Genomic DNA, 23,105 nt, shown 5'->3' with positions numbered 1-23,105 from the left:
TAATTCTGTAAAAGCCCAAAGAATTAAAGATAATAAAGGATAGTATTTTCATTGTATTTTTTTTATTTTTTTTTTTTTTTAGATAATAAAACCATTTCAAGCTAGCGATGTATCCAGTTCCAAAAGTTTTCACTAGGTTATAAATGTTTGAGAGCAGCTGCATCTTGTTTGTAGCTGTTTTCCTTCAGTAGAGGGCATTAGTGAGATATTTGATATAGCTCATAACTATTTGTCTACTAAACAGATGAAAAATATAAGTAAAAGTTGAGAGATTAACAGTTCCTTGCATAATTATTTGCTTGTATCAGGTGGTGGATTTGTCAGGGAAGCTGTGTAGAAGGACATCATTCACTTTGTGTTTTGCAGAAACCTTAATTTTTCTTGTCATTTTTTTTGTGTTTTCTGGGTGTCCCTTGGCTACAGTATCCTTCTTCCAGCCAGTGGGGGTCCTGCCAATCTCCCTTGGAGTGGTCAGTTGAAGTGGAGCAGATCAGTTGTGAAGTGCAGTCCCAGTTGCTTCAGAGGTCAGAAAGAGCTGTTTTCAATGAGATTACACGTTATGGACTCAGTGAGCCATGTCACTGTATGATACAGTACAGGAGCAAGTAATTAGGCGCATTAAAAGTAATAAATTGTATGGTCTCATATTCCACTACCTTCCTTATTATCGCTCCTGTACTGGAGCAATAATAATCCGAAGGCATTTTTGGGAGAGCACCAATGTGCTCTCCCCAAAATGCTTTGTATCATTTTTGTTTGTATGCTTTTGTATCGTTTTTGCTCAGTATTTCGCACATTGAATACAGTTATTGGTTTAGGGGTCACTACCTGACACAAGACTGTATTTACCCTGCATTTTTGGTGTGTAATTTGTCTTCTTAGAAACAAATTTTAACAGAAAAACACACATTTCTGTACTTCAAGGCAGATTTGTTGAATATTCAGTGAACTGCTGCAGCATTTATTTTTGAAGAAGCTGCAGAGTACTTTATATTAATCTAACTTATTTTATCACCCAGTGGAACCCCATGATTTCTCAGGGTTTTTTTTCTCCGTCACTATTCATGCCTCATTCATTCCCTGCATTGCATTCCTCTTGCTCTTGTGAATGGTAGTTACTTGGGTAATCCATACTGTCCTCAGATTGCTTCTATATGCCTGTTGTTTATGAGACTGTACCTACAAACTGGTGTAGATCACTGACACATCTGAACTCCATTCATAAGCCTCCCATATTTTATTCTAATCAGATATTACCTGGTTCATTAACATTTTAATACTGTCCTCGCTATGGCTCAAATATCATGTGATTATTACTTGGCTAATACAAATCACAGACTGAACAAATGACTATATCTGATAAACATTTTAAGCATTTTATTGGCCAATGGCTATTGGGGGTCAGCTGGATGGGTGTGGGTTTTATTGAAGCCAGATATGATGTGAGGCTTAATTCGGGAAGACTTAACCTGTACCTGCAGAGCACTATGAGAATTTATAATTCCATTTAAGCTATGTACGTTAATGTATGAGTGCTTGGACACGAATGACTTTTGGTGCTCCAAGTTGTTTTTTTTTCCGTTTATTTTTAACAGTAGCTACAGGATAAGCTCACGTCCAAAATCAGTTCTTGTGGGAAACGTAAATGTGTATGGACATAAATATCCTGTTTTCCTCTCTTACTTGCATTACCTGCATTCTCTTATGGATGTCTCAATGTTTTATCTTTTCATCTTTCACTCATGAGACAGTATTTTCGAAGGTGTTCCCAGAAAATGTAAACTTTTCCCTCTGTTTTGGAAGAAGTTTTGTTCAGCTTGGAGTGAAAGAGCTGTGTGCAAACTTCACTTCCAACAGTTTCTGCATCTTTTTTTTTTTTTTTCTGTCTGGAATTTCTCAGCTATTTGATTTCATTCACTAATGAAAATTGTAGGAAAAGATGTTCCTCCTCTTAGCTTATTTAAACATCTTACACGAAGAAAATCTCTTTGAGAGATTTATGTATCCTTGTGAGCTCTGAGCTATGTATTACCCTTGCAGCTGTAGGGCTTAAAAGCTAAATGTTGACAGATCTTCCCAAAAAGCTTTGCAGCAAAACAAAAATAGTTACAAGATCCTTTGGGAGCAGTCTTTAGAACTGATAGTTCTCATACCAATTTCACTGATGACATTTGATCTGCAACCACAATATTTTAGCAAATGGCCTGATGGATGCTGGGTGAAAGATGTTGAATGTTCGTCTCTTTCAAGTACTGTGATTAATTTCTTGCTGGTGCTGGCCAGAATTTCCAGTCTTTCTGCTCCAGGGTTGAACTGGTACTAGTTCCTGTTGTTATATATTTTCCTTATTTTTTGGGAGAGTTTGTTGAAAATATGCCTTGATTCACACTCCAGTATATTTATGGATCCTTCTAAGGCAGCATGTTTCCAAGGTTCCATATTTATCAAGTCTTTGCTGAGATATGGTGAAGGAATTAACAGATCGTGCTCTACTTGTGAGCATAGCTACTATGGAGCTTTTGTTCAGGTTTGGACTTGCATTTTCAAGAATTGGCTTGCTACCCTATCTTACATGAATCTTAACCACTTGAACTTCACATCTTCACTGTTGGACGGTTTCCAGCAATAGTCCGTGTGCGCTCACATTGGTTAAGACAAGTTCTACCCAGTAGTAGGAACCAGGCGTTGTGCACGTATAAGTGTACTGATTACTTTTCTCCTTTGAAACTTTTTCCTGTTATTGGGGATAATTTTCTAGACCTGACGAATATACTAGCGAGTATTTGGAAGTAATTTGCACCTTTTTCAGTTTCTTGTAAAAAGGTGCATTTTTTTTCTACCCTGCTTCCCAGACTGTGTTGTGTTTTTTTTTTTGTTTTTTTTTTTTTGGTTGGTTGGTTGGTTGGTTGGTTTGGTGGTGTTGTGGTTTGTTCTTTTTTTGGTTGGTTTGGTTTTGAGCCCGGATGTGATCTCTAGCTCCAACTGAAGTTCCCTCTCGAGCTTTTTGTGGATTATCACATTACCAGGAAGAAGGATCACACCCTTAAGGTGAATTATCCTTATACGCCTTTTTTTCTTAATAGAACAAGCCTTACCCAATGCAGTCCCTGAATTCTGTACGAGATGTGTACATACAACACAAATTATTTGTATCTAGTTTTGCGCACTAAACTAAAATTTCTGTTAAGCATAACATTGCATACAGTAAGCTTTTTATTAAAATCTTCAGTTAGTATCTTATATATCATTTTACAGGCTATAACAGGTGGTAGTAATAGACCTAATTTTCATGCTGTCTAATCAGTTAGCAAACCATCACCATGGATTTTGCTATCCGATAATTGATCATTGCATCAATTATTCATCCGAGCTGAAGATATAGCTGCCTAATAGATGTCACAGTCAATTTTCTAGCACAAAGCTTGTAACAAAAATGGTTATCTATTAGTGTACAATAGGCAATGAGCTAGATTCAACAAATGCACAACAGATTTAAGGAGACTGAAAAACTTGCAAGGATTACTAATGTTTCTTTTCCTTGAATGTTATGAGATTATGGAAAGTAAAGGAGAGATCTTTGGATCTCATAGGTTTTGAAATAATTTACTCATCCCTAATCCTTAGCTGAGCTGGAGGATTTATCATTTGGGCAATTTAGCTGCATATTTGCTGTGTATTTTGTGGTTTTTAAGAAGTAGCTAATACTAGTGTAGTGATGGGCAGGTGTGATGGTCATGTACAAAGGCTTCAAGGAACCCTATAAATAAAAACTTCAACAACAAAACTTTATGCCACATTCAAGGATTTGAGGAACCTCTTTAATTTGTTGCATGTTGTTATTTTCAAAGTGAATTTGTTTTTATTTTTGTAATTTTACGTATATTTCAGGTTTTACGTATTATGTTTCATGTTAAAAACAACAAAAATGAGGTAGAAAAGAATGAACACAGTATGTATAGTTGTTAAAGTTCTGAATTTAGATGGATGGATTTGTTCATGGCAACAAACAGTCATCCTAAGAGTCCATGGCTATCAAAAAAATGGAGTGGTTAGCAGCTCATCTGTTTCAGTAAAGGATTCATTTCCCTGACAATGTGTTACTGTTCAGCTTTGATACCATGAAAGTGATGAAGCTCTGTGAAGAAGGTAATGGGGAGAAGAGGTAAGAAACTATTGAAAACAGAGCAGAACTTCAGCTGCTTTTACAAACTACAGAGATGCTGGGCGGGTTAAAGGTCCAGAAAGACCTGCAGAAATTGTGGTCTTTAGCTGCTTTTATTATAGAATTACTGAGATGTCTGCACTGTGTGGTTGGAGCCTCATTATACTACCCATTGTACATAAACAGAAAAACAGAAGAGATGTCATCACTCCCAAGTTTTTGTAATCTCAATAGGCAGTCAAGTGAGAGAGGGAGAATGGAGGATGTGATTTGCCAGAATCGTACTAGAGGTCTAGAAAATACTTTGTCAGTATCAGAGCTGCAATAATATTGGAATGGAAAATGTATCCAATTAACACTATTGTTTTACTCAACTGACCAAGTGTATACAGTCAATTTAATCGATGTGTTTTTCAAAAGAAACTGTAGACTTTCATGTATCAGGGCTCCCGATGACCACTACCAAGAATAACGTATAGATAACACTGTAAATTTTAATGTAATGTTAGCTAAAGGTAAAAGCATTTTTAAGAAAATGACTGCTTAAATTCTCTTAAATTGTATCAACTGTCCCTGCTTTATTTTCAGATTAATATACATATATATACACATTACATTCTAGGAGATATTTTTTGTTCTTAAATAAGGGAAATTGAGACAAAGTTCGATGTCATTCTGTTAATAGAGGTAATATTGTCTACTGTTCTAGAGGAAAAAATATACATGTAAAGATGGCCTTGGAGTTTTTCTTTCTTTTTTTTTTTTTTTTTTTTTTTGACTCTCTACTGGACCCCTAGTATTGACTGAACATGTTTATTTCTGAGGCTTAAAATGAGAATTTTCTCAATAAATAGAAACAGCGGTAACTACATTTTGTGGCATTTATGGATATTTACAGCTGTTTGGTTAATAGCAGTGTTTACAGCTACTGTCAGATGCTTTACTTATTAAAAAGCCTGAGTACTTTAACAAAAGATCAAAAATAAAAAGTAACTTGGAATATGCTCTTATAAGAGTATGTGTGTGTAGCCTTGTGACAATGCTTTGGTGGGGAATAATTTAGACAAAGTAATGAATGTAGGGATCTGACTAGTAAAGTTCTGTTAATGCTATTAAAGTTAGTCTAAGACTGAAAACGTATTAAATATTTGGGGAAGGGGGTGCTTGATATTTTGATATCATACCTGTCCTTGCTGTTTTAAATAGTGTTAAATCCTCAGCAGGTGTGAATTGACATTGCTTTATGAACATTAAAATGACAACCGTGACTTAAGCTCTCTGAGCATCACCACTTAGATTTGAATTAAGCATTTTTAGTATTTTCAAATTTTAGATACAATCATGAACAGGTACAAAACCAAAGGGTATTGTTAAGGTGGTAAGATGGTATGTATCTTTATAGCCTTGCGTGTAGTCCCTCACATGAGTATTTTAATAGTTTCTCATTCTGCTTCCCCTTGCGTTTTGCTGATGATACCCAAGAATCACATGTTGTGAATGAGTGTTCTGAACTCAGATGAGTAGATATTCTTTCCAGGCAGTTTGTCAGATGCTCTTCTCTGTCCTTTCCAGAGAGCAGTACAGAAATAACATATATATTTGTGCGTGAGCATATAATGTATTCATTTTTAGTTGTCTTGATTTTGTTCAAAGCTGTGCAAGGTGACATCCATGGATTTGTAGAAATGATAAGAATACAGTCTTGCAGATAAATATGGGAATATTAGAAATTGTGAACTGACCTTATTTCTAGCTAAGACTTGAAGATGTTTCAAGAAGTGAATGTGAAGTCTCCCAAGTGGAATTCCTCACCTCAGATCACAAAGGTTATTCCTTGACAACCAGTGACAGAGTAACAAGATAAATGTAATGAAAAATAATTTTTTGAATAAACAGCTGGAGACAGCCGGGGTCCTTGAAGAAACTCTTAATTGATTTATCCTGTCTTTTGGCAATAAAACTTATCTGGCGTTCCCCATGTTCTTTCAGTAACAAGACTACAAAAATAAAATTAGACTGAGTAGGCCAGCATCTTATATGGGATCAGTACTGAGACACCAAAAATGAAGTGGTATCTTGAAATGAAAATAATTTCTTCACCACACATGTAAAGTAATGTTAAAATTTTAGACCAGCCCATGGTAAATCCTACAAATGCTGCTTGGATTCCCTTGGCTGCCCCTGCCCTCTTCTATGGACACAGGTTACCTGTTTGAAGAGTGGGGAGACAAGGGCATGATGAATAAATGAGCTACAGTTGGAGGAAACTGTCAAACAGCACTTCTGGAATAAAGATGTCAGGGGACACCGATGTGACATTGCAGCACCCAGGCCTTTGTTGCAAGTTGTCTTCCTCTTCCACAGCATTTGGGATTCACAGCACTTCTAAATCTGTTCAAAAACAGATTTTCTGGTTCTTCCAATGGAATAATCTCTGACAACATTTCAGAGACTCATTTTATTTCCTCTGAAGAATTTCACTGTAGTTTTGTCAAAAGAGGTGACATTACACTGTAAAATCTGTGTGTAAAAAGTTGATTGTCTTTAGATACTCATTAACAAATGTCAGAGAGAAAGTGCTGCAAATCAAGCAGCATGAGGGAGGTGAATCAGATGCTTTGTATGCAGGGAATATCCAGGAGCTCTATTGACAGGAATTAATCTTTATTCCAGCAGACGTTACTAGGGGGAACCTAAAATATATTTGCAAGAGCAAATTGGCTTCTGGTGCTTCATGGCCTTATTCAGTCTCACTGAGAAACTATTTGAAAATTTAATGCTCTTGTCTTAGTCTTCTTTTTCAGAGGTCAGACACAAAACTTTTTTTTAGGGTTATTGGGGGATAAAGTCCACTCCCTTAAATCTGCTACTGTAGAAAGTACCAGTAGGGTCTAGTGAGCAGCAGGAGGATGAGAAAGAACTATATAATCAGATGCATGCTGATTATATACTCCAAAAGAGTATGTAACCTGTCTCTTCATCACTGGCTCAACAGAAATATGATTTTCTTTCATCCAGCCCTTTTTTCCCAATTCATCTAATAGAATTTACCAGAAAGAAAAAAAAAAAAATATATATATATATATATATATATACTAATTCAGGAGAAATGTACCATGTCAGGACAAATTCTGACAGCATCCTAGTAGAGAATCGGAGACACATCCAGCAATTACTCAGCCTCAATCTTGGCTCTGATTTCCAAGTTTTGAAACTCTATTTTTGCAGTTTTGCTCATCCAACACTAAGTTCATATTTAAAAATAAATAAATAAATAAATAAATAAAAATAAAGCATCCTTTCTACCTCTTCTGGAGTTTTCCTATGGCTCTTTTGTAGCACCTTTTGAGGCATTATTTTTTTTTTTTTTCTGACTTTGAGAGTGGCCTATGCTTGATGAATCCCCAAAAGCTAAATACTTTTGCAAGTTTATAATTGAATTTTACGTAAGTCAGTTTTCTGGTTGTGCTTCCAGACTTCATTACCATTAAACAAAGCAAATTTTCATGGGTCATATGCTGCAAAACCTTACCCAATTACTTAAAAATGATCAGAGAATTTTGAGGGGCACACTTTTCTTACACGTGTTGCAAATAATTAGATCACAGAGGTGAAATTGGTTAGCCTATCTATGGAGAAGTATGAACTAACATTTCTCCTCTGTTTCAGGATTCAGTCATATTCCACAGGGCAAAGGTGACCTACACTGTGTGATGTAGACTCATTTTTATTATAGAATTTTCTCAAAGTTTGAACTCTGCTCTTGCATTCACAAAATACTACGTAGCAGACGTGGCACACCATTCAGCTGCTCAATTTGGCAAAGCAGTGCTCTGCTTTCTGATTAAATAGTGTGCCATTGTCAGCTTGCTTAGATGAGAAACTATCACGGAATGCTTTCATAGTGTTTCATAAGTAGGACTACTTAGAAGACATTCAAATAAAAAATGAAAGTTACTTACCAATAACTACATCCTTTTTTTTTTCTTTTTTTTTTTTTCTTTTCAAAATGGTTTCTACATGTTCATACTCCCCATCAATCTTCCCTTCTTCAGATTCTTAATTTTATTCTTGTACTTAGGTAGGCAGCACTCATTTAAGTCATTGAGTGTCACATCCCCTATATGTTCTTGCATTCAAAACACTTAGGGATGAGGAGAAGAAGGGCAGAGCTCCAAAGCACTGCAGCACATGCCTCCATGGGAAGAAGCCAATGTCAGAGAACTATCTGGCACAGATCCCATGAAAGCTGTTAGGAGGAGTGATTAATCTTATTTTATTCTACAAAAACAGGTTTCGTTAAGTTATAAAGTATTTTGTATATAAATCTCTATCTTATAGACACTTTATTTTCATTTAACAAAGGTTGCTACTATAAAGTTCTGGGCAGCTGGGGAATCTAAGGTTCTGTGAAAATGTAGAATCAGGTGGTTTTGCTCAAAAGAAGCTGCTTTTTGAACAAATATTGGAAATAGCTGCTCAATTTTTAGAGGTGATACTTAGTAGTATTGTGAAGTTGAATATCAAGAAAAAGAGTGTATAAAAAATATATTAAAGGTGCATAGTGTGTTTACCATGAACATGATAACCTTATCGTTACTGGAGCTACTGATTAATTCTCTTATAAGGTAGATATTCATACACAGCTGCCTGTTAATTTTGTGAGGTTACTGCTCAGCTATTGTTATGCTATGCATCAATTTCAGCTCTGAAAAACACAAAAAGAATTTGTGGGGTGGGGAGCAGGAAATAAGAACACGTAAAGCCTATACTTACAATGCAGCATGGTGAAAGCTGCAGGACCTGCATCATTTTTATATCCCAATTTTTATAGTGCCATCTACATTATATCAGTATGTTGTGTTACCCCATAAAAGTATAGAGTGAAAATAGAAATCTGAGTAATGAGGTAAATGCACATAATAAAAAGAGACTTCAGGCACATCATGGTGCTCCTCCAGTCCTATGACCACCATGTGCTCATCCACTGTGTGAAAGCATCTTAAACATCTTTAACTTGTGCTTATTCCATGGTTCAGAAGGGCTCCCAGCTATCCTAGGGCAGAAGTATCCTGGAGGGGTGTTGTGGACACGCTCCTTTTTATCAACTCACTTTATATTGCGAACTGGCAAGAAGGATAATATAAGGTATTAATTCCATCAGCTTTATACTCCGGGGGATTATACTTTTACTAGCCTGGTACTTCTGGGATTAGATGTTTTAGCGTAAAGCCATGTTGCATCAGGTGTGCTTTACAAAGTGGTGACCACTTTCAAGGAGAAGCCAGCTCAGTAAAACAGTATGTTCCAGGGTTCACAGCCACCCAAAATAAAATGTGTTATGTTCTCAGTGAGTGCAGTGAACATATTTTACTGGTTTTAAACTACTTGCTGTTAGTTTTATATACAATTATGAAATCAAGAAGTTAATCCAAGTTTTAAGTTTTAAATCTTTTACTTTGGAGTTTGTTACATTTTTCAGGATGTGATAACATGATCTTTGGAGTAGCTGGTTAAGCTCGGGCTTGAAAAATCCTTAAAGCCAGATCCTTAGCACATATAAACTACTGCAGCTCCTCTGACTTTAGTGGAGCTAAGCTAATATGCCTCAGCTATAAATGTAACGCTATTCAAATTAGTAAATGAAATATTTCCATGTTTAAAATCTATAGCATCTTAAGAAATCAACATTTTGGTGAAATGATCCAAACGATACCATATATCACCATGAAAATGATTTTTCCCTTTTTATTCATATTGTTTTAATAACATTGCCACATTTTTTTGGGTGGAGGGGTGAGAGCAGTGAGGAGATAAGAAAGAAAAATGTAATGACTATGGTGAATGTAGTATGCATGCAGCATGTGTTTTTTTGTTGACTTCTTTTTTTTTTTTTTTTTCTTAGTACTGCTTTTATAAACATTACTGGTTGGGAATTAATTTTATGCTTCTTAATGCTAGTCCACGCTGCTTTAGTTCTAACAACAATTTGAATGAGATTTTTATGGAAAAAAAAAAAAAAAAAGGTTTACCCAGTTCACATCTTGGAGGCTACAGTATGTTTAAACAGATATATTTTCTTTTAGTCTAACCTTGTCTGGAAGATATAGGAAAACTAATTTGCCTTATTTACATATGGCACAATCTATCCAGTATTCAAGGGTTTGTCAGAAACAGGAACATTGTGCATTTCCATGGTAACAGATGGCATGCTGACAGTATCTGGCTCGTTGCAGCTTCGTCTAGGCAGGCCAGCAATTAATCAGCCATCTACATGCACAAAATTCTTTGTGAGTGAATGGCACTGCTCCTCTGTAGTGCTGCCTGTGCTTTTACAATTTTTGTATTCCTGCAGGGCGAAGTACTTTTTTGTCTCTTATGCTCATTTTCTGTAGCTTCCAAAAAAAAAAAAAAATCAGTAAAGAATATGAAAATGGAAACAAGTCTGCACATAATTTAGAAAAGACATTATTTCTTCAGCATATAAGATGCATGGGGCTCTTGTTTTTATTCCATTGCTTTGCTTGTTTCCTCTCCCTTCCTACTATTCATAGGCTTTCTGTGTGATGTGCCTCTTTCAACCTATTTGACATAAGCGAGGTTTTTGCAAACAGGTAATTCTCCAAAGGTGTGCAGAAAGGGAGTGGTCATCTGACTGGCTGGTCTAGGGATTTTATGCCAACAGGAGCGTTGTGGTTAAGGACAGCCTTGAACAACATGCTAAAAGCCCCTCATTGTCTTTTTAAAGAATGGCATCTTAAATCTCCCTGCACTGCCCCGCTAGCAGCTGCTTTGCACTGTCAGGGCTGGGGAACTGGCCGCATCCTTATATTGTGACCAATCTTCTTCATAATTAATGCAAGACTCAATTTATCAGAGATCTTTTTCTCTGTCACTGTTTGAATGTGCTGTGGGAGAAAATAATCTACTTAGGTTGTTTTCTCAGTCATGCCTCTGCCTAAGGCTTTGCTCCTGGTATTCATAGATGTAGTTCCTATTGACAGCACTTCATACCCAGCTGCATAACAGCATCCTTCTCCCTTCATCTCTTGGAGAGATCATTCGTGGATTTTCCTTTTCAGGATGGTATTTTCTCAACTGCTGCTTTACAAAGTTCTAAGTGATTTCAAAGTCATGGGATGTGAGACTTTAGAGGGTTGTGCTGGTGAACCTGGAATCTAGTGGCCTATGAGCTGTCAAGGTCAAAATATTTGCAGTACAGCTGGATCTGTGAATTTTATTTTTTAAAATCTCTCTGATAAGTTCATAAGTTTTGTCTCTGAAATGAATCTGTATGTTGAATAGTATTAACCTTTTTGAGCTAGCCTATAGGCAACCAAAGCAAATATGAGTTTTGTCTTTCTTAAAGGATTAATTTATCCAGATATAGCGGTTTTAAGAATGACTTTTTTTTTTCTCAAACATTTACTTCATAGTATAGCTGCATTTCTTATTGCCACTGAGACAACTGACAGTTAGCAAGAATTTCGGCCTTAGTTACAGCAAAGTTCTAGTTATGTGACCTAAGATGTCTAAAAAGAATATTCAAGACTAGTCTTCACTCTTTTGCTTCCAAATCGGTTATTTTTTGGCAAGTTACAACTATCCAGCCTCAGTTCTAAAGAAGTCGTGGTGCATGTTATTTTAATGGTAAGGTCATGTTTGTAGTCAACTCTCTTAGTCTTCATTAATCTTTTGTACCAGTTTGTCGTGTCATGTCAAAGGTGTTTTATACTTGTTATGGGTTTTGTCACTGCATGTTTCTGTTCTCCATTCTAACTGGTCTCTGTAGGCTCGTGATGAATCCAAAGAAAAATTGTGAGAGATGTAGTTGTCAAGGCTTTGTGAACCTTTAATCCTGGATGTTTCTCACTTCAAACTTGTAACTGTCATTTCTGACTTGGAGACTCTGTTAGGCAAGAGAACACAACGTCATTATATCCTAAATGCTTATTGTCAATTAACTGGCAGTGAAACTAAGTACAGCCCAGCAACTGACTTCTGCATTGGCTTATATTTGGGCAATATTGCATATGATATATTGTAGTATATCATACATATGTATATATGTGTGTACACATGTATTATATTGTAAAGAGCATATTGTGGAAGTTTGGTAATGTTTTCCCATAAATATTTTCCCATAAATATTTTATCTTGTGGGCTAGCCTCAGTAAAGCACTGCAAACATGAATCTCACATGGACATTTATGGGTATGAAGGGTGTAATCACTGTTGCAGGATTCGTACCTTTATGAGGAATGGTAAGTAAAGATAGCCAATTGTTTTTAGTCTTTAAGCTATATTTGTTGGGGAAAACAAAAATAAATAACTAAATAAACAAAATCCTTAACTGTGCAAGTTAAGCACATTCCTGAGTGAAATCATGGAAGTACCCTTACTGAATTCAGTAGGGCTGCTTCCACACTTATTAATGCCAGGCATGTGTTGAAGTGCATTGTTGTGTTGATGTCAGAGCATATGGAAAGCATACTCTTATATTATTACTTAATATACCCTTGTAAGCCATGACATTTATAGTGACAGAGTTGCACCTGCTTTGGTTCCTATCCAGCCAGGTCAGAGAGTGGTCCGTTGCAATATGAGATAGTTTGTGCCTGACCACAACTGGATCCAAAGCTGTTGCAAAGCCCAAGAGCCCTCTAGAAAGGGTGCTTAAGGGCAAGATATCACCTGCTTGACCAAAGTCTGCCTGATCTCATCTCTCTTCCCTCAGCTGCATGGTGCTTAAATTACAAAACAAGTGAGAAATTGCCACAGGCATATTAGTTTATTATTTAAACTAATCTCATTAATGTAGTTGTGAGTTTTGTGCAATGAACTGCCATGTAATATATACATTATTAGCAGCTTCTTTTTTTTCATTCAGTAACACAATCTTGGGGTGTTGTAGGATATTGTCATTCAGCCCTAGAAGGAGTTGGCTGACATTGCTATGTAGTTCTCAGAAGACTGTTTATTGTATTTTAGTGGAAAAGATGCACTTCTGTGTTAGAACAAGCATATAGAGATAATACATTATATTGCATTGCATACTGTATTGCATGGGTATGTGTATGTGGACCCTTCCTGGTTAATTTTGCTCTAGCAAATAGTCTAATTGTCATTTAATTATAATTGATAACTCATTAATTACCTTAATAACTCATTTTAAAGAGTTATTTGTAAAAGTCTGTCACCAATTATCACTTCCACAGAAGTTTGTTTAGCACTTTCCTTACTTTCTAATGGACTACCTCAATGGAGATAACAAAGTGAATATTTCATCTACGTTTTTAAGCCCCACTATACCTACAATCAATGTACAGCAGCAGTACTGCCAACACTATAAAATAAAAATCTTTTTAAAGCTTTCTTTGTGGATTTTTAAGAAATGTTTTATCATTATCCAATAATTTCTTTAAGATTTTGGCATAATATTTCTGTGGTCTCATCAGCAGTAGATGTAGTGATCACTCTGAAGATAGTTCAAGCAGGTGCAGTACAATCTCTTTGAAAATTGATGTATGTTACCTGAATGTAATCCTCAGTCATCATATGCTTGAGTCACTTTGTTGCTTCTTGTGGTTTCTGAAATTTTAGCTGGCAGATTGATAACACACTGCTATATTTGGCTTGTAAGATTTTAGGTTTGCAAATAATTTAAAAGTTTACTCTTTGTGTGTGTGTGTGTTTTGTTGTTGTTGATTGGTTTTGCTTTAAGATATAACTACATGATTTTTTAGTTGGACAAATTTTTCTAAAAAATAATGAAACCACTTGAAAAAAGGTCCCTTTCTTGTTAATTTCATTTATTTCTCAGATTTTTGCTTCTGATCTTTCTGACTTTTTTTTTTTTTGAAAATGTTTTGCCTGAAAACAGGTATTTTATGTTTTATTTTCTGCTCTTCAGATTTTTGACTTGACTGTTGAATGTTTTCATAAATCTAGAAAAGGTTTTTCTTTTTACTTATCTTTATAGATAGATACATTGTAAGGAATAATTAAGACCTTTAGAAGGAGAGAGCTGTAAGAAATTGGTTGGCTCATGAGGTCCATTTTACTAGATTTACAGGTGACAATATTACATGGTTGCCACAAATAATCTCTTAATCAAAATAAAGCTGATTTCTCCTGTGAAGACCCTGAGCAAGGATAGGATGTCACAAAATCTGTAATTTAACTGAGCTGATTTTCAGATGAGATCCAGGTGTGACAGGAGGTTCTTTTATGTGGAACGAGTTAGCCACAGCATAAGTAGCACCCGACACAAACTATATGGAATCAACATACTGAAATAATAATATGGTGACTATATATTTTAAAAAGAAAATGAGTTAAGTATTTACTTAAATGCATAGTAATATTATAAAATGTTTTACTCAGTAATGCATTAAAATCCTGACATTGTTAGTGAAAAATATCATCTCATCAAACATTTGGAATAATTCATAGTTAAAAAAAATAAATAAAATAAATGAAACCATGTTAACTCATCACAAGATATCTTAAAGGATAAATTTTGATACCATCTTTAGGGTTCCTTACATTTTTACATCTAAAATTTCCAAACCTCCTGCTCCTCCTACTTTAGACTTTATTTATCCCAGTAGGAACACAGGTTTTCCTCGACAGTCAGCTTGGCTAGGGGAAGACATGGGGGTTGATTTTGCTGTATGTGGCCAATTATGTTGACCTTTGTGATGGCAGGCCTGGAATCTTGAGTTTTCCTCCTATTCAGGACTCCTTCATAGCTGCATAATACATTGCTGCCATGTCAGTTTGTGGTCTAATATTTTTACAACCCAGCAATGCACATTTGGAGATTGTGATTAGCATCCTTAATTCCTAGAAAAAAAATGTAAAAGCCTTGTTAGAACTAGAAAGCTGAAGTCTAAAATAGTCCTCCTGCTGTTCTAAAGAGTATTATTTTAGTGCCCTGGGGACATGCAAAGTTGTAACCTACTGATGTCAGGATTAGATTTTATAGGGCTTTTTTAATGCAAGTGTTTTTGATAACTTGGCAGAGCTTTTTCTGTTCATTTCTGTTTGCTGGTTCTTAAAAACAACATTCCAAGATCCACAGAGATGGTAGCTGATAAAATGGATGATACTTCATTTCTGTTTCGCCACAAGATAAATTATTTGTCTGATAGCAGATTAAGATGATTATTAATGAATCACAAAAGGAAAATATTTTTCCTGGAGGTATTGTTTCAATTTGAATTTTACTTAATTTATAGTTCTGTGATTAGTGAATGTGGTGGAATTGATTTTTCTTGTTGTATGACTAACTTTTAATAGTGTCTTAGACATAAACAACATTATAAACATACACAAATTCATTTCCAGTAATGGGAATATTTATGCTACTTATTTTAACACTCCTAATTGACAGTAGTGAAGCAGAAATGACTGTTTGGTGTTAAATGGTGCTTAGATTCATAACTGCTATTGCAATAAAAATCTCACCATCGTTCTGAGATGAACCAGTGTTCAGATAAAAATCTTTTAAAAATGTGAATTACTTTCCCCCTGTAGAGTTTAAGTTTTGGAAGTGAATTGGGTGACATTATCATCTATGGAGTTAGCAGGGAACCATTTCCCAGTCACAGCCTTAGTGATGGTACAATACCAGCCTCACTCTGTTCAGCAAGAAATTTAAACTGAACTTCTTTTCCTTATTTATCTTTATTAAAGTCTCTGTAGCTAACCACATTTTAACTGAAATGTTCATTTTCTCCTCACCTTTAATCTTTTTTTTTTTCTTTTTTTTTTTTTAATAATCTTCTCATTTTCTGCAGAAAGTTTAGATTTTGAGATTATTTTTTTTCCTAAAGTTGGGGATACAAGGCAGATGAAGCAAAAGGGTTTGTGGCCACACAGATGAATGCTGCCATGAAGTTTAAGATGGTAGCTGGTACCTGTCTGTATGGACTGTTATTTTCTTTTGGTTATGTTGTTTCTTGATTAAGATACTAGATACAGGCTGTTTTCTAATAATAATAATAAACAAACTTAGGAATTAAAATTATATTTTGGAATATTTTTGAGAGCTTATTTTATCTTTTATTATTTTTATTTTATTTTATTTTTTAGTAAAGATAATGGTTTATGGTAAATAACTTAAATATCTTTTTTGTTGTTTGGATCTTAATTGCATGCAGCCTACAACTTTCTTAAATCTTTTGAAAGTTTTGTGAACAATTCCTTTAAATAATTTTCTGTTTGCTTTGCTTTCACACTGCCCCCTTTATGATGTACTCGCTAAACTATTGCTTTCTGCTATTTTATGTTTTCTTTATGTTCTTTTTCCTTTTTTCATATTCATGTGGGGAATGCTCATTCCTGTTAGAGGGATGAGGAGGCCTCAAGTGGGAGAATTGCTGGAAGCTTTTGGGAGAAGCAACACTGCAGGTCTGTCCGGTTTTTATACAGGAGATTGCACACTTATGTATACCCTTAGAGAAGATAGAGCATTAGCAGACCTTTTGTCTGGTTCACAACAGAGAATCTGGAGCAGACCTAATATTTGTCTTTTCCAATCATAAAGCTGCCACTTTTTGAGCTCTTTCTTTTTCTCTCTCTTGCATTAAGGATGTTAGTTCTTTGTCTGCTGTGTTGTTGTTTGTTTATTTTTTTTTTCTTTCTTTCCTTCCTGTAAGTGGTTGAATGTAGGGCTTGGCAGAAGTGAGCTGACTGAGTCTTTCCTGCCACAGAAATCCAGTGTTTAAGGATTTACTACTGGTGGTCTGAAATGGTAGTTTACAACGTTGTTAGTTTACAATATTTGAGTGACTGATGGTGGCCTAAAAAGGGTCCTACATGAAGTCCTGGCTTCTGAAAATGCTGCCCGTGCAGGCGGATGCAGGACTTGCTACCATGTGATGAGGACACATGCTGTCCTGCTGTGAGCCACCTGCAGCCCCCTCCACCAGTCCCTCTGACTGCCAGCCTGTAGGAAGAAACACGTTACCTACCGGGGATTTTAAGGAAGAAGTGAGATGTTTTTGGGGGTGTCTCCCAGCCTTTTGCACTTGTACCTCTGAGAAGAGTTGTTTTCTACTTGAAAAACAGTGTGATGTTTTGAACTACTGTTCATTTAATTAAAATTCCCAAGTCTGCTTTCAGTTCTACTAAGGCGAGCCTATCATTTTGCTTGCCTTTTAAAAGTAGTCTCTGAAAACAGACAACAGGTGTTGAATCCTAGCTAAACCACATTTGCTTAACACAGTCACATACCTCACTGCACATATGGCTCAGATGATCTTTTTCTTCTTCCTCATGCAGAACAGGTAGAAAAATAATATACAGTCCTAAAGAAGAACCTCAGTGATCCCAATTTGTCAGAGTACTTAATTGAGAGCTTGTGAATTTGGCCTGTTGGCTGATGATGAAGCTTCTCAGGGGGTCCCTATTAACACTAAAATTCTTGAATATTTTATTAATCTATTATCAATGCAGATAATGCTGCTATGTATGATCCATTAATAAAATGTGTACTAAACCCCTAAAAACAATTTTCTAAATGTTGAAAAATGACTGATTAATAGCAGACTCCTACTAAATGTTAAGAAACAAAATGTACAATTTTTTTTTGGCACTAAAAGAAAATTACAGGTAACTCCGGATGAAATGATAATTAGAACAGCAAGTGGCACAGTGATGGAGCAAATTAAATCCTTTAGGTATCTTGTGGTTATTTTGGATGAATCTCTACTTTCTCTAATCACTTGGATTATATTGTTGAGAGAGTAAACTTGTGATTGGGGGATTAATACATGTATAATTTGACTCTGGATGCCAAGAGAATTGTAGCTCTCAATAGTAAACATTGTCAATTACTTATTCTGGTTATATAATTTACAGTGCAGCCTCCTGATAAATTCTGTTTCTAATCCTATCAGTATATGGTAGTTTTTGTGTTTACTTGTTTAGCTTGGTATGAAAAATCATTGTGTTTTCTATGAGAAAGAGAAAAAGGGGAGCAGTAGTCCTCAAATACCTGCTGTTCAGCTCATTGCTACTACAGACTGCACTGGGAGCCTTTTAGGGCTCTTGCCTAATCTCTGTGGTGCTATATTCTTTCTCATCCCTCTTCACAACAGTGAAGAAAAATTAGATTTTCCATCACAGGGATCACAACCACCTGCAAAGGCTTAAGAGCCTGCACCAGTTCCATCTAATATATGCTCTTCTATCTGTCACTAGAATGAGGAGGTGAGAAAACCACTGGTCAGTGAAATGCCTATCTTTGTTTTCTTATAAGGCAAGATACTTAAGGATGAGCCTGGCTTTAGATATATGATTAATCCCATTTTATTCGATGTGATTTAAAACAGATATGTGCTAAAGTACTCTGTTGATTATCAGTGTAGAGAGTGATACACCGGTTTTGAGATAGAGATATATAGCGGATCTATTGGTGGGTGTGTTTGTTGTTGTTGTTTTTTTCTTTACTGTCTTAAACAAAAGGATACTCAGTTATGATAAAAATCTGAAGTAGGGAGAACTGCTTATTACAAGTAAAGCTCAGGGATATATTAAACACATTCACGTGTGTCAAGAGTTTGAAGAAATTTTGGTTCTATCTGAAGTAACCCAGTTAAATTTTTTGTAATGATTATTTTGTAGAGAACTATCAGGAATTATGAGGGACTAAAAATACCTGCACAATGGGCAGGGAAACCTTGTATACCTCTCCAGATTCTGGGACAGTGCTAATGGGTCAGGAAATGCTGAGTACTCTTGAATTAAATAGAAACTTAGTCAACACTGATGAGTCAGTAAGGGAAACATCAGAAACCTGTTGACGTGAAAACTGAAGTGAAACAGAGATTCATGGCAGGGGCACCAGTCTAACAGATTTTATGTGACTTTCAGTTATTTAACAAGTAACAGCTCTAATCTCAATGCACACTCATTTCAACAAACCACTACCCCGTATGTTAGGGTTATTCCAAATCTTGAGTTTGGAGGTTTTTACATCTATGTTTTGTTCCATCCTATGAAAAAGAGTAAATAAATACCCTAAGCATTTATACAGTTCTGTATTTTTCTTAAATGAGCCAGGATTCAGTCTTGCCGGGCTGGGTTTTGTGTTTGTTTATGCATATTTTCAATGCTTAGATAAAAGGACACTTATTCAGTCTACCATCAACACATTGCCGTGGTTTAAGGGGGAGGGAAGAAAACTCTTGGAATATATGGAAAATATATGAAGATCTGAATCACATGGGTGTTCTTTTATTTGCAACCACCATTTATTTTCTATTTAAAAACAAATTAAATAGGAAATGAAAGAAAACATAATACAGATCTGGTTGAGGCAGAAAATGGTAATTAAAACAGTGAACATCTGCATGACAGGATATTTCTAAAAAAGGAACTGTTTCTTGATTGTTACATATTTTGATTTTTAAAGGAATGCAAGGAATTTAGGACCTCAGCAACCACTGAATCTGTATAAGAGCTGGATGTCTAATTGCTTTTTGTGCCTTTCTGAAAATTCTCCATGTGTCTTCCTTGTTTTTGGTATTTTTGTTGGTATCTCAGTTCAAGGAGCCCAAACTCACAAGTATGAAGCTGAAAGATGTAAAACCTCCAGTGTGTCCCGACCTTGAGAAAATATTTTGCTGTGTAACTACCGCGTTGTATATTCACTTTTTTGTTCCTGCACTAGATCTGTTACAATGAGCACCGTTTGTAACTGTGTGATTAATGACTTCTGTCTCCAGTGCACTGTACAGAAGCACAACCAAGCAATACCCTGTGGGAGTCCCATAATTCCCTGAAGACATATTGTCACAATGAGACACTTTTTCAGTTATTATACAGCTTTTTGTGTTTTGTTTTGGTATGAACAGACAAATATTTATTCCCTTTTTACAGATTTTCTCCATACACTTTGTTATTCCAACTTACAGACACGGGTACAATTTTATCCACAGTAAAACTGAACAGTAAGAATAATGCATGCTAATAACATAATGTAAAATAAAAGCATCCCAAATTCTCTTGATGTGAATTGTTAAAATGGAAGCTAAATTGCACCAAATTCACATTTTTGATTATTTTAAAATTTAGGATTTGTGTGTGTGTGTAGGGGAGGATAGTTTTGCAAAAGGCAACTATTATCAAGGTGCTGAAATTAATTGGCTGCTTTAATTGAGGTAGATTACTAGCTAATGCTTTCTTGAATACAGTAATTCTCCTATTAAATTATCTTTGAATAATTACCTGAAATTTCTCAGCTGCAGGGACTGATGGCTATTTAATTGCACAGTGATGTTGCTATATAATTACTTAACAAGGTGTCCTTTAATAGTTTAATTCCCCTTTTCCAAGAAAAAAAAAATCTGCAAATACAACTTATATTTTTAAAGTGTTGTGATTTCACTTTTTTTTTTTTTTTTTTTTTTTTTTTTTTTGTAGTACAGATAACTATAGGTGAAGCAGTAAAAGAAAGCTATTTGTTGACTTGCTTTTAACAGCAAGTCTTTAGAATGTTCAAGCATAGATTTGGACTCAGAAAAGTTTTAGAAACAACAACAACAAAAATGGTTAGGCATTTCTTTGGCTTCATTACTTTTATTTTTATTCATTTAGTTATTTAATTGTAACGTTTTACATCATACTTGGAATGAGACATCACAAACTTAGGTGTGATATGTAAAGATTTAAGATTTGAATTTTATATGAATTTGTCCAGCTAATGGTATATTATATGCTGAACCAAGGCAGATTGTTCAGGATTTTTAAGCCTATATTTATTCACCCTGGCCAGAGAGGGTGTGGAGATTTTTTTCTTGCTGGTCCCTAGCAGCTGGAAAGAGTGACTAGAGAAAACGGCCATTTGCACAAAGATGTTCAAAGTTTGGACTATTCAGGGGTCACAAGGAAAATATCCTGGGATCAAGGATCATGCTGCATGAATGATACATATTTTCTTTATAGTTCAAGGAGAGATTGTTTTTACTGTCTGGAAATATTCCATATTGAACACAAAACTTGGCAGGTATGGGGGAGCATACTGTTAAGTCAACACCTGAGGCTGGAACTGCGAAGCTCAACACAGCATTCTGGAAAATTGCAGAGAGGTGTGCTAAGGACACCTTACCTGTTCAGTTTAGCTACATGAACAATTGTGCCTTTTCACTTTCATGTTATATGAACATGAAAGTGAAATGTTATATGTTATATGGTATGTTATGGATCTGCTGGATCTATAGATTAGTCCAAGAGAACAAGTTCTGAACTTTGTACAGAAATAAAGTTCTGTTTAGAATGTGAGGGCTTTCAAATTTTCTTCTTAAAACTGAAGTACGTGCACCTAGGGGGTTGCTGATCAGTATGTGTTCCATGCTACTTCCATGCCGAGTGATGGAAGGTGTGATCTATGACCATCTGTACCTGGAAGCTTTGCACTGTTGTTCAGAGGCTTGGGACTTTCATCCTGGATGTGCCAAGTTCCATCCTAAATAGCCTTCAGTATAGGCAGAAGTCTTTACAGACAGTTGGGGAGACTGGTGCAGAACATGCACAAAATGGGCAGCAATGGGCAGCATTCATTTTTGAACCTCTTAGAAACGTTCCAAAATCCCTATTTGTATACACCACTTCAAGGCCAGCAGAGAATAGTCAGTCTGGTGTTGTAGAACTATGCTCTGTCCACAATGATTTTTTCTGTAGGCAGATCTTTAAAGGAGAAAACTAGCATGCTGGCTATACTAGATTAAAGCAAAGGCACACATGGCCCAAGCTGTCAAGAATGAAGGCATCAGTGCTGCATGTGTTATTCCATGAATCAAGAATTGTATGTTCATACCATCTAGTGTTATCTTCACTTTATCAGAGATGAATAGCAAAGTGTTGTGTTGTTGTTTTTTTTTTTTAAATATCCATCAATCTTGCAAGCCTGATATGAAATATTTATTGTATGATTTTCAGCAGTGTTCAACTTTACAAGATGGCCAACAGTGTGTTCAAATCAGCCACTAAAGATAAGATTTTTTTTAAAGCACGATAAGCTGCTGTAGAGCTGTCGACTGGATGCGATTTTTGTCAATTTGCATAATAAGTCTGAAAATTGCAAGACATTCTTGAAATATTTTCCCTAATGCTTCAGTCAATGTGTGAGAAAACCCAGAACAGGAAAGAAATGTTTCAGCCCAAATTTCTTGTCTGAGAACAAATCCATCCTTTTTCTACTCTAACTTCTTAGTAGTCAGTGACAAAAAGGCAATCCTTTCTCTTAGCAGACTAAGACCTTTACTTTATTTGATCTAAAAACCTTGTAATCTTTGCAGAGTGCCACTTCTGCCAGAGGCCCATGCCTCAGCAGGGGCTGAAAAACTCTGTGTGAGTGGAACATGAGCAGAGCACTAGGCCGCTGCTCTCCAGCAAATGTCTCTGCTCCTCTGTCATCCAGAGAGCTCAGGGTCCTCTTGCCGTAGAGCTGCACTGTACCACTGTGCTTGCATTGTCATTAGATGTGCATTAGAATACGGGGGAACATAAGCAAAGTCTTTGAGCTTAGCCATATCCAAGGGCCTGACATTAGAACTGGAGCCCATGTGTGCTAGATTCTGTATCATGGTGGTGTGGTTGTTTGTTTGTTGTTTTTATTTTTGGTCCCATCTAGGTATAGGGATATAAATAAAATTCCCTGAGACAAAATACTGTTGTCCTGAAGCCCTTCAGCCTGCTGGAGATAGAAGGGTAGTAGGTGGGATATATAACTGGCAAGATTAAGGCATATACCAGTCACCTCTCCACAACATTTCCAAGTCTCCCAGAAGTAATTTAGTTTCCTCAGCTTCTCTTGCTTTTTCATTCTTTTATTTTTTTCCTATTTTCTTTCTTCTTTGCTTTGACCTCTGTTTGTTCTTCATCTCTTTCTTCCCCCATCCAAACCCTCCCTTTCCCCACTCTTTCTACTTTA

General features: G+C 35.9%; 1 long non-coding RNA gene across 1 annotated transcript in view; it reads left to right on the top strand.

The window, feature by feature from the left end:
• LOC311441203 overlaps positions 1 to 23,105 on the top strand; it is a 263,170-nt gene that overhangs the window by 102,174 nt on the left and 137,891 nt on the right. The gene's annotated exons all lie outside the window — the stretch shown is intronic.

This window comes from Aythya ferina (genome assembly GCF_964211825.1).
Source record: "Aythya ferina genome assembly, chromosome: 9".
In the NCBI taxonomy this organism is placed as follows: domain Eukaryota; kingdom Metazoa; phylum Chordata; class Aves; order Anseriformes; family Anatidae; genus Aythya; species Aythya ferina.
Note: the sequence above shows the minus strand (reverse complement) of the source record. Positions and strands in the feature narration are given on the sequence as shown.